Source organism: Lathyrus oleraceus, chromosome 7, assembly GCF_024323335.1.
Source record: "Lathyrus oleraceus cultivar Zhongwan6 chromosome 7, CAAS_Psat_ZW6_1.0, whole genome shotgun sequence".
NCBI classification, from domain to species: Eukaryota; Viridiplantae; Streptophyta; class Magnoliopsida; order Fabales; family Fabaceae; genus Lathyrus; species Lathyrus oleraceus.
This window is the reverse complement of record NC_066585.1, coordinates 80323646-80335551: the sequence shown is the minus strand read 5'-3', so window position 1 is coordinate 80335551 and position 11906 is coordinate 80323646.

Here is an 11906-nt window from a genome sequence, read left to right as displayed (position 1 = left end):
TACTAATGTCGGTTCCGAAGCATAGTCAACATCAATCATCCAACTCGTACACTCATGATGCCAAATTTAATTACCCGTTTAATTAATTGATTCATTCTGTCTTTTAATCATATTAATACAAAAAATAAACACCTATCCGAGTCATGGTTTCGTAAGTGGCTCTGATACCACTGAAGGAGAATTGCGATCCAAAACGCAGCAGAAATTAAAATTTCTCCTTTAGAGATCCTTACGAATGGTCATGATTAGTGATAGAATATTTACCTCTTGTGACGATTGAAACCTTTGGTGCAGATCTCTTGTGACGATCAAAACCTTTGATGCAAATCCACGGAGCGATCACGAACGTTGAACGATGACAACGTCTCTACTCAGTCCACACGAACGAATTCCTTCAATCTCAGTGCTAGCTGGTACGAATGAAGGCTTTGAGTGAGAGAGAGAGAGAGAGAGAGAAAACGAAAATAATGCAACCGCAATGAATGCTTCTACACAAGGGTTCTATTTATAGAACCATTTGTGTGGGCTTCAAGCTAAAAGACCCACTTAAGTGTATTTTGGCCCATATCTTATAATATGCCCAAAATCACTTAAGCTCATGGTACCTTACCATATTTCGTATTCTACGTAAGTACACCGTACCTTTACGATGTTCTACAATTCACTTAAGGGCACCGTACCCTACGGTGTTCCTTAGTTACTCTTTCTCTCATCAATCCGTCCTTTGTGTGTGACCCTGTAGGTTTTCGTGACGTTGGCAATTATATTAAATCACGCATTTAACATAATAAACAATGAGCGGTATCTAGCAACACATCACTGTTGCCCAAGACACGAAAATGTCATGTGATCTGACAATTCCTTCTGTAATAATACTTATGTGTATGATTACCCTTTTGCCCTTATGTCTATATTGAACACAAGGCATATACCGTGTCATCCTTGTCCAGTTCAATATTGGGCCCATAGACATTTATCCTGTTATGTAGGATGGGCAAATTCCATCTAGGTCACTCATGTCCCTCAGCATGCTTCGTGGAGTACCCATCAACTGTCTTTATGGTTATCCAGTTACGGACAATGTTTGATCAGCAATAAAGCACTCGACTCTACATCTAGGGTCCATAGTGGTTTCAGGTCGAAGAGTGGTATACACCATTATCACCATGAGAATAACTTATGACACTTTGCATAACTTTCTATATAGTATTCTCATAGCGGGTCAATCCGGTATAAATATTACTCTTAATATTCATACCTATGTTTAAGACTTGATAACTCTTTATCCATGATCCATGAGATATGATCATCAGTCTACAAACATAATAGTCTTAATGCTTTAATGTTATCCCACTTCACACTAAAACTCGACTACGGATACTTTAAGAATAGTGTCCTTATGTTTAATGTGTTCTCATGATTAAGTCGCACTTAATACATTAAACGGACTATCTATTCCAGGGACTTTACTAAACAAACGTAATAAAGAAAAAGCCTTTTATTATTAATAAATAATTCGATACAAGTACCAAAAGTATTGGCCTCTAGGGCTTACACCAACAGAAACTTCATGGATCTGGTCTCTCTAGGAGCTACCAACGAGCTTTGAACCAACTGAGATGACAACTAACTATATTTCATTGGGATTGGGTCAATCTGGGGAGTCTCTCTTTCTTGCCGGTTTGGAGGTCCATGTTGATTCTGACGTCGATGTTGATTGTTTGGATTTCGGGCCCGATGATTCTGATGCTGACACTGATGTGGAACCTGAGCTGGCTGATTCGAAAGCCCTTACCATGGTTGCTGATATTGGGGGCTAGGACGTAATGGTTGTTGGCATTGAACAACCACTATATGAATGTTTATAGTATGACACCTGAGGTGAAGCTTCTGGAACTTGATGAGTTTCCCATATCGCATTAATTTCTTCCCTTTCCTCTTGGGAATTGCCAATGGATTCACTTTCAATTCTCTGGCTACTTGAGGCACCTTGGAGTTTTCCATTTTGAGGTCGCTCTCGATAGGTTCTCCAACTTTCACCAAGTCATAGAAACCTAATGACACACTTCCTATTATTCTTCCATAGTATGAACCTGATAGGGTATCTAAAAACAAGTCAACCATTTCTTTCTCAAGAAGTGGTGGCTGAACACAAGCTTCCAACTCTCTCCATCTTTGGGCATATCCTTTAAATGATTTGTTGTTGTATTGAGATAACCCTTGCAATTGTATATGGGTGGGAGCCATGTCCAAGTTGTATTGGTAAAACTGCAGGAATGCCATAGCCAAGTCTTTCCAAGTGCAGATGTGGCTCTTCTTTAGTTGCATATATCATTCCAATGACGTTCCACTGAGACTGTCTTGAAAACAATGAATCATTAGCTTATCATCAAGGGCATAAGATGTCATTTTAGGCAGAACATCACCAAATGATGCTTTGGGCAGCTACCCCCTTTGTACTTCTGAAAGTTGGGTACTTTAAAGTTTAGGGGTATAACCAGGCCAGGCACTAAACACATGTTTAAAACATCCAGATCAAAAGTATCATTCCCTTTTATAGCTTTGACTCTTTCATTCATCACAATACTTTTCAACAATTTCAACGACTCGAGGGTCTTTGATTCTCTTCACCTGGATTGCCCTTCGGGAATTTTTCTCTAAGAATCCAAAACTATGATACTCAACAGCATCATGAGGTGAGAAATGCTCATCTGGGACAATGAGATTTTATTGAATAGCAGGGTTCTCAACAGGGATCCAAACAGGTTAAGATTGATCTTGACCATTCACTTGAGGTGGAATGACATTCTCAGTGACGGTAGTCTATTAAATGTGGTCCTCTCTCTTTGCTAAAGCTATCAAAGCCTCTACGAGTTAGTTTAACTGGTTTTTCAACAAATCCACGTCTTCTCTTGATGCAAACTAGTTTTGTTATCCAGGGTCCATGATCTTTCAAGAGTAGTTTCTAGTCTGGTACGGGTGTCAGGAAATCAGTTGCGGGTTATAGACATAGGATATATGAGTTTTGAATGATATTGAATTCATGTTGATGAATGCAAATGCAATGGTATGTGAATGGATGAAATACGGTGCATGTATTTTATTTTTTTAATTTTGATTTTTTGGTACATGGGTTCAAAAGTTCGAGGTAACGGATGAATCTGATTACTTTCCACAAAAGTGGTTCTTACCGGGTATGATCTAGGTTTTTTTTACAAAGGACCCCAGAGTCACGGATTCACAAGAATGTTTGACGCTTACGGCAAATTCTTATTGGTCGTCAACTCCATCAAGGGAATCTATTTTGGGTGAGGTTCTCGTACTGACCCTTACAAGGTATCCACCTCGGGAGTCCTCACTATGCAACCATCGACTTCGGTTCTAGACAGGGTACTCAGAGTCATAGATTCACAAGACGATTTGCCGCTTACGGGAAATGCTTGACGCGAATCAACTCTATCAAGGGAATCTATTTTGGGTGAGGTTCTTGTACCGACCCATACGAGGTATCCACCTCGGGAATCCATACTACATAACCATCATTCCTAGTTGGCCAAAGGTCCAATGTTCTAAAAGGTCCTTAAAGTCGTTGACCGCTTTGAAACTTTGAAGCTTACTAGGTATTCACCTTGGGCGACAACATTTTCAAAAGGATCTACTCTAAGTGAGGTTCTCATACCAAACCTTATAAGGTATTCACCTCGGGAATTCGTATTACTCAACCATCGTCCTATATTATGTTTTTCACTCTAGACTCAGGTAAGGAGTCTTTCCTAAAATGTTTGCAATCAGAGTAACAATCCAATACCATGGCATAATGGAACTAATACAACAGATTATCAATATGACAATAAAGACAACATAAGCAATAAATAAATAAAAGCCATACAAGTAAATGAACAAAGGCACACAAACGACCTAACTAGGCTTAACTCACTTAGGAAATCGGTTCCCCAGCAGAGTCGCCATATGTCACACCTCGAAAAAATGAGAACACGACTTAGTGAAGCACAAACGCACGCTTGCATGATGGACTGAACTGAGTTACCACCGAACTTTATTTATTCCTAAAAAGGAAAGGGGAACTATCGATAAAACCCCAAAAACGAACAACAATGATATTGGTCGTCACAACCAAATCAGGGTTCGGGAGTCAATCACGCAAGGAAAAAGTATTAGCACCCCTCACGTATGTTGTACTTAACGGGAACTAATAGGTTAGTTGTGCACGTTAATGTTAGCTTAGAAATGTTAGGCTTTTCAAGTTATTAGGTGGGAAAAGAAGAATAGAAACAAAGAAAAAGAGAAAATGTTTTTGGATTTTACAACAAATGGGACTAAACCTAAGTTTTGTATTAATGGGCCTGACAAGATTTACAAATCCTACTCCTACATATCTCCAGGTGCAATAGAGAACTCAAGGCTTACGTAGTTCTAGGTAGAAAAAATTTCTTTGTTGGTTGATTTTAGTAAAAGCTACTTTGTGTCAATCGATGAAAACATTGTTGGACTACCCAAAATAAGTGGAGAATGGGACGTTTTCATCATGGCCGAAGGGATTTATAAATCAACAATCGTGGGAAACATCGCAAGCTTACTCACACATTCAAGTGGATGAAACATTGTTTTGCATCGTTAAGACAAAGTACCTATCATTTACAACATGGTTTAAGGATCAATCGCACGGCGGCGAGAAAATATTTTGATTGGTTTGAATATGTTTTGAGTAATGGTGAGAACTTAGATAGGCGAGATATCCATATCAAGTCCTAGCAGCAGGAGTGTGTGGTATCCACCATATTCTGTTTCCATCTTATTTGCAAATGTGTTTGGTATTTTTAGGTGTTTTTGAGATTTGATTGAGAAAAGGTGTGAAGAAACCGCATTTGTAGTTTGAATGATGGCGAGAGTTAAGATGGCCGAGATATCCATCTCGAATCTTAGTCTCAGGAGCTCGTGGTATCCACCCTGTTCCGTTTCCATTTTTATTGAAAAAAGTGTTGAATAGGAATTAAGTATTTTTTAGTTTTATTATGAAAATGGTTTGACGTTGGATCAAGTATTTGATGAACGATTGAGAAAGAATTGAATGAAATGGTTTGCAAGAAGATAAAAAGGAATGGATTAAGTTTGAAATGGATTGATTTGTTATTGGGAAATACTCGACGTTGGATTGAGTTTTGTTTTATATATTCTTTAAGAAAGGGTTGATTTTATTATTGTGTTAGTAACTAGCTAAACAAGCAAGCAAACACAGAAATAAAAGCGGTAAAATTATTACACGTCATGGGAATGGCGGTACATTTTGTCGAATGGGGATACATGATAAAGAAATGATTAAATCGAGCCCATTCAACAAAAAATAATAAATGAGTGTAAGGGCAAGAGGATGGTCTCATTGTCATAAGGACCAAGAGTAAGCCATGTGAAGAAAATAGCAACACACAAAGTACATTTACAACACATTCAAAAATTAAATCAAAATAAGTAAAATCAAAGCGTGCACAAATTAAAATCGGGATGCAAGGATGTGAATCAATGTCACATAACACAAGGATGTGCAAGGCAAAATTAAATTGAGAGGTGCAAGCAAAACCTTAAGTAATGTGCTCAAAGTCGGTTTGCGCATATTGACAACAATGGAAATGCCGTATGCGACAAGTCAAAACATAGTGAAATACCATCAATATATCGATATAATAATAAGTGGAATAACGACATAGGGAGTTTCGAATTCATAGATCAAAGTCTGATGCTTAACCATGGAAAGAAATCGAAGAAACCAAGCAAAAATCCAACAAGTATCACACTTTTTAAAAGCGTTCACGGGGCACTTTTGCAATGACCGTAATCAGGGGAAAATAAATGAAAAAAATAAAAACAAAAATTAAATTTCAAAGTTAATGTCACAAATAAGAATTAAGCACAGATTAAATAGAAATAAAAAAACATTTGATGGTTTAAAAAATGTGAAAGAACATGAAAAAATAAGGGTGAAAAATTGGAAAAAAATTGGAAACATGGTGAGGAAAAGTGGCAGCAAGGGATTGAACCCAGGACATGGGTGTAGCGGTAAATTCTTGACCATCAAGCTATGGATAAGCTTAACATCAATAAAACCGGAGTCGCCACCGCACTTTTATTGTTTCCAAAGGAAAAGGGAAAAATACGAACAAAACCCAAAGATAAGAAGCCTAATTTGAAAGTCAACTTCCCAAGACAATAACTTGCTCAATTTTTATGAGATGAAATATTTACAAGTTGCACAATCAAATTAAATATGTCTACTTCAACTTTCATGTTTGGAGTGAGAGGTATTTCAACTTTTATGAGCATGTGATATGAGGATACATTATAGGTCATTTTGGACCAATACCATTGAACAAGTGATTTTCCTCAACTTCAAAAATGCATAACTCACTCATTCTGAATCCAAATGATGTCAAATTGGTGATAATTTTGAAGGTCTCTGAAAGAGCTACAACTTTAATGAAAACACTTTTCTCATTTGGAGCTCACATAAAAAGTTAAGAAAGGTGGAATAATGAAGTATATGACTTGACACTTAGAAAATTTTTCAGCATGTTGAAATTTCAAAACTTCCACCTCAAATTTCACCATGATACAATTTCCAAATGGAAAAGTGTTAAACATAAGAGTCGTTCCTCTTGATCTAAGCTTTCTAGAGAGTCTTAATTCATTCATTTTGGATGAAGTTTGAGGGGTCTATGCATGGTGTAAACACAGCTGTATCAGTTGGCAAGATTCAAACTTCAAATGATCATTTAACTTTGCCTTGCCATTCAAGCTTCATTCAGACCTCACCATAGTTGGTTTTGGACTTAATTGAATTGCTTCATGGGCCTGTACACGCCCATGTAAGCATGAGCATGGCATTGCTAAAATTGGACAAATTTTCAAGTGTGCAAATAACATTCCATTTTGCTACAAATAGAGACCCTTTGTGCTTATTTCAAAGGACCTTTGCGCGCCACCTTTGCCTCCACACTTCAAACCCTCACATTTGAAAGGAAAATCTGAGAATTTTCATTTGAAAATTGAGTTTGAATCTCAGTGTTTGGAGATTCAAAAACTCCAGGATCCAAAGCTTTGTACCAATCCTAAGCCACTTCTGCAAGCTACTTGAGCAAGATCAAACACGAATTGAAGCAAGAAAGATCAAGTTCTGCACAGCATTGAAGGTATTTTCTAGATTTTTTCTTCTCTTCGATTCTCACTCAATTCTCATCAATTCTCTTGGATCTTTGGTTGTCTGAAGTCCTACCAATGTAGGAAAGAAGATTGAGTTGCTTTGAGGTCAAATCGAAGCAACTCAGTTGACCCACCTCAAAATTCAACTTCATATCTCTCTCTATATATTTAGAGTTAGTTAAAATTGAGGTGATATTCGTGATCTACGTCATTTTATCATTCAGATCATGTCCTCTTTTTTTCATTTATGATGTGGTGATGACTGAACTAGTCCGGCCAGGGTCATCGGAGAAGATGACTAGCCTTTGGCTCCGACCATGAGCTGGAAACGTTCAGAGCCATTAGATGAGTTTGAAATGTTTTAATCCTGAGCGCCCATTGTGATTACCATTGGTACAACGTGGTGACTCGTGTGTTTGGTGGAATGCGCGTTTTATACCACTTGATATGTCACCTCAATTAATGAGGGAGATCAAGTGATCCATGTTTTTTTGATTTTTTGATTTTAATTTTTATTCCTTTGATTATCATTAATTCATATTAATTTTAATATTGATCCAAAAAATATGAGAGTTTCACCAAAAAAAATTTAAATAAAATCCTCTTTCATATTTTGAATTAAAATCATTTTTTGGATCATTATTAATATTTTTCATGATTTAATTGATTTTGTGAATATTTTTAATTGTTTAAAAATACTTTTAAGTTTCCAAAAATTTAAAAAAATTTCTACAAGGTCCTTTGACCTTGTTTGAGCTATGATAAATCTCATGGACATTTCTTTGTCAAGGTCCTCCCTCTTCTTTATGCATTCATAACATGGACCTATGATATCTCTATATCCTAAGGCTAGTTGATTGTAAAATCAACATAAGTATGGATGAGATTAGGCCACCATTTTTGCATATTCTTTTTGTGTGTGGTATGTTTCATGAGCATAATTCATCATACTATGTCTCTAACATGCATTAACACCAAAATTCTATTACCCGACCTCAAATAGTTGTGACTTCTACATAAGTCCAATTATAATTGCTTAACATAGCGCTAAATTTTGACACAAAAGGCATAGAATTCTAGTTAGTGAGATTGTAAGTCTCCCCCCTTTCATGGTATTGTGTGGAAACTTGGCCTTTTTTTCCTTCCTTTGGAAGATGTCTTGGTTCAAGGATCCATGCTTGTGATAAGTGGGTTGAGTGTTCTCCAAAGAATGGCTTAGAAAAGAAAGAAGCAAAATCAATACTAACTTCTAACTTATTAACAACTAACATTTAATTTCAAGTCCTTTTACTTTCAATGCAATTTAATTTTAAGCCTTATTCATTTGCCATTATTCATACCATTCTAATTGTTTATGTTAATGTCATTTTCACTTTGTCCACTTGGACCATACTTTGTGATATATTTTGCTTGTGTATAGTGTGTTTGTTTGTGTGGTCTTTAACCATTAATGTACATAATAAGAACAAAAACCTTAAAAAAGATCTTGTGTGGACTGTTGGTTTGATCTGAGACTTTTGGACTTAGAATTTAGGCAACACTCCCTATGCAAAGGACTTGGCCAATGCCGACTTTCATGTAACCAAATGCGTATGATTTGAAACTTCATCTGATACATCATTGAAGATCCATTTGAGTTCATCTGCAACATGATCATTGTGAAGCTGTTATTTTGAACCTGTGACTTATGCATTGTGAAATTCATCTGCTACATGGGCAAATTTGAAGAAGATCATGGAGTTGCTAAGTTTTGATGCCTTTCACTTAAAGTTGATATTTTGTGCATTGTTTGTTTCTTGATTCTAATGTCCAAGGGAATTTAAGTTTCTATATGACATTCTTGTCTATTGGATTGCAGCCCATTGGTCAGATCTTTTCAACTCTCAACTTTTAAATTTATGCTTATGATTAGCCTCTCCATCTCTTCCCCATTTATTTAATTTCAAAATCTCTCCCTCCTTTTAAAAACTTCTTTGCTTGTGCTTGTTTTCTAAACTTAGACCATCTTGCAAAAGCATAGCTTGATGTATGTATATTTGTTTGTGTGATATAATCTGCTTGTTGTGCTTGGTGATTGATCGGTCACCATTTACCCTTAGTTTCCATCATCTATCCAACATTGAATCTTCATGAATCGGTAACGTTTTGCTCTTTATTTTAGTGATTTCTTTAGTTTATTTCATTTTATGAATTTCCGCTTGTTTTATGTTGGATTAGTAGCTTTTCTCTTTTTGACGCATTTTATGCGTTTTTGTGTAGACTGTTTGGTTTCCAGGTCAGATAACAAGTGCGAAAGTTGCGTACCGGAAGAATGGAGGTCAAAGACTTAATGAAAAGCGAAAAATAGACAAAACAGGGGGCTGACACAGGGCGAAAGAGCCAACACGGGAAGCAGTGTCACCTGACACGGCCCGTGTTGGCCATTTCGCCCCATTTGCTGATTTTTCATGTTTTAACCCCTCTGTACGTCCGGAGGGCAGTTTGGGCATTTCACAATGTTTTTAGTTATTTGGAAGCTATTTAGTTTGAATTTGGGCACAGAGAAAAGGGATTTTGGATCGTAGAAGAAAAGAGACAGAAAGAAGAAGCGACTTTGCAAAGTGTTTAGAGGAAAAGAGATCTTCAAGATCGGAAGAGATTGAAGATCAACCTTCATCAATAACAAATTGTAATGTCTCTAATTTGTAATTTACTGTCTTTGAATATTATGAGAGGCTAAACCCCCCAATTCTAGGGGGTGTCCCTGAATTGCTATTAGATGAATCTTTTATTTATGTTCTTATAATCATCGATGTTTTATTAATTCAAATTATTATACAACGCTAGTAATGTTTTATTTTATCGGACAAATGAAATTATGATCTCTGGTTAAGGTTTAGGTCGGACAAAACGCCTTATCGCTTGTTGTATAATAAAACCCATGTTTAATCACTTAAGAATGAGGATCAAACAGTGGTCACCGTTAATTCTTGATCAATTACATATTTCATAACAGCAATTTGAATAACTAAGGAATTAGGATTGAAATTGACTGTTAATGGTTTTCGGCTAAGGAATTAGAGAAAACAACTCTTGAGAAACGGTTTTGAATTATTACAACATAGATGTTATATAATATGGAAGAAGTTTATTACACAGCAATTCATACATCTGGCCCTAGCATGCTTTCTCATATCGGTTAAACAGTTTTTATACGCTTTATATTTTTATTTATTATTATTTGTGAAAACAATCATCAAACCCAATATGAACTTTTGTTCAATTGAATTATTATAAATATTGGTACTTACTACGCAGTCCTCGAGATCGATACTCGGGATAACTCCCTTTTTATTACTACATTGGTGCAAATAATACACTTGTTATTTTACCGATCAGTGATCTCTGAGTGGTGAGATAAGTTCTAACCCAAACTTGAGTGCAATTAAGATAGGAGGATGGTATAGTCATGTTCGACTTGTGTGGAGTAGTCCTTAACAAGTTGACTTGAGATCCATCTACTCAGTGGAGACCCTTTTGGATTTGGAAATGTCACACAAGTAATTGTGATTAGGCATTACTATCTCTGATTTGGGGTCCTAGAAGCTGAGGATCGTAGAACATTTAACCCCTCTTGGCCTATTTAGGATGTAGTGCGGAGACTGTCCAAGTGTAGACTTGATCACAGTGGTTACGCGATACTACACTCATATGAGTTTCTCTTGAGAATATTATGGATTGATGAGTCAGTCATCCTAACCTGTAATATCCGATAGATGGAGTTAAGACTTTGGGAACTTTTTCGAACATGATTTACAGGTTTCTATCCTTAGTTCACTCCTTTGGGATGGTTCTTACCCAGACTCCATGCTCGTGACTGGTAACAAACCCTTGATTCTTGGTCGATCCAATCAAGTCTTGTCAATATCAATGGAACTTGGGTGTTGATAAGGTGAAAGCCATAATCCACCAAAATGGATGATTGATCTTGACAATGAGTTGATTCATCCCTTGACCTTTGTTTGGTTGCCTTGTGTGTGATCCCTTATTTGTGATCGTTGCATTCATGCATTCATGCGCATCATAACATTCATCACACGAAAATTTCAAGGAACTGAGGTGTTATTTGCAAATATTTTCGAACCATGGATTATGGACAAAGGAACACTAAGAAGTACAGTTTCAGATGTCCCGACTTGAAAGAGTTAAGGAAGCTATCATCTTTTATATTAGATCCCTTGGATTTCAAACAACGCCATGGAAAGCTTCTGTCCATCTTGCCTGCTGATGTGGTTGAAGGACTTTTGAGTGTATTAGTATAGTTCTATGATCCTCTCTATTGTTGCTTCACTTTTTCGGATTATCAGCTTGTGCCTATGTTGGAGGAGTATGCCCATATTTTGGGAATACCTGTTTCTAGCAAATTTCCTTTTAGTGGATTGGAAGAGATTCCCAGATCTCATCTTATTGCTGAAGCTCTTCACTTGAAGAAGTCTGAGATAAAGGCTCATTGGGTGAAGAAAGGAGGATTTTTTTGGGTTTCCATCTGATTTCCTCATCAAGGAAGCTACTGCCTTTGCTCAAGCCGGTAGTGTGGATGCTTTTGAAGCTATCTTTGTGTTGCTCATCTATGGTTTAACTTTGTTCCCTAACATTGACGGTTTCGTTGATGTTAACGCCATTCGAATTTTATTGATTGGGAACCCTGTGCCTAC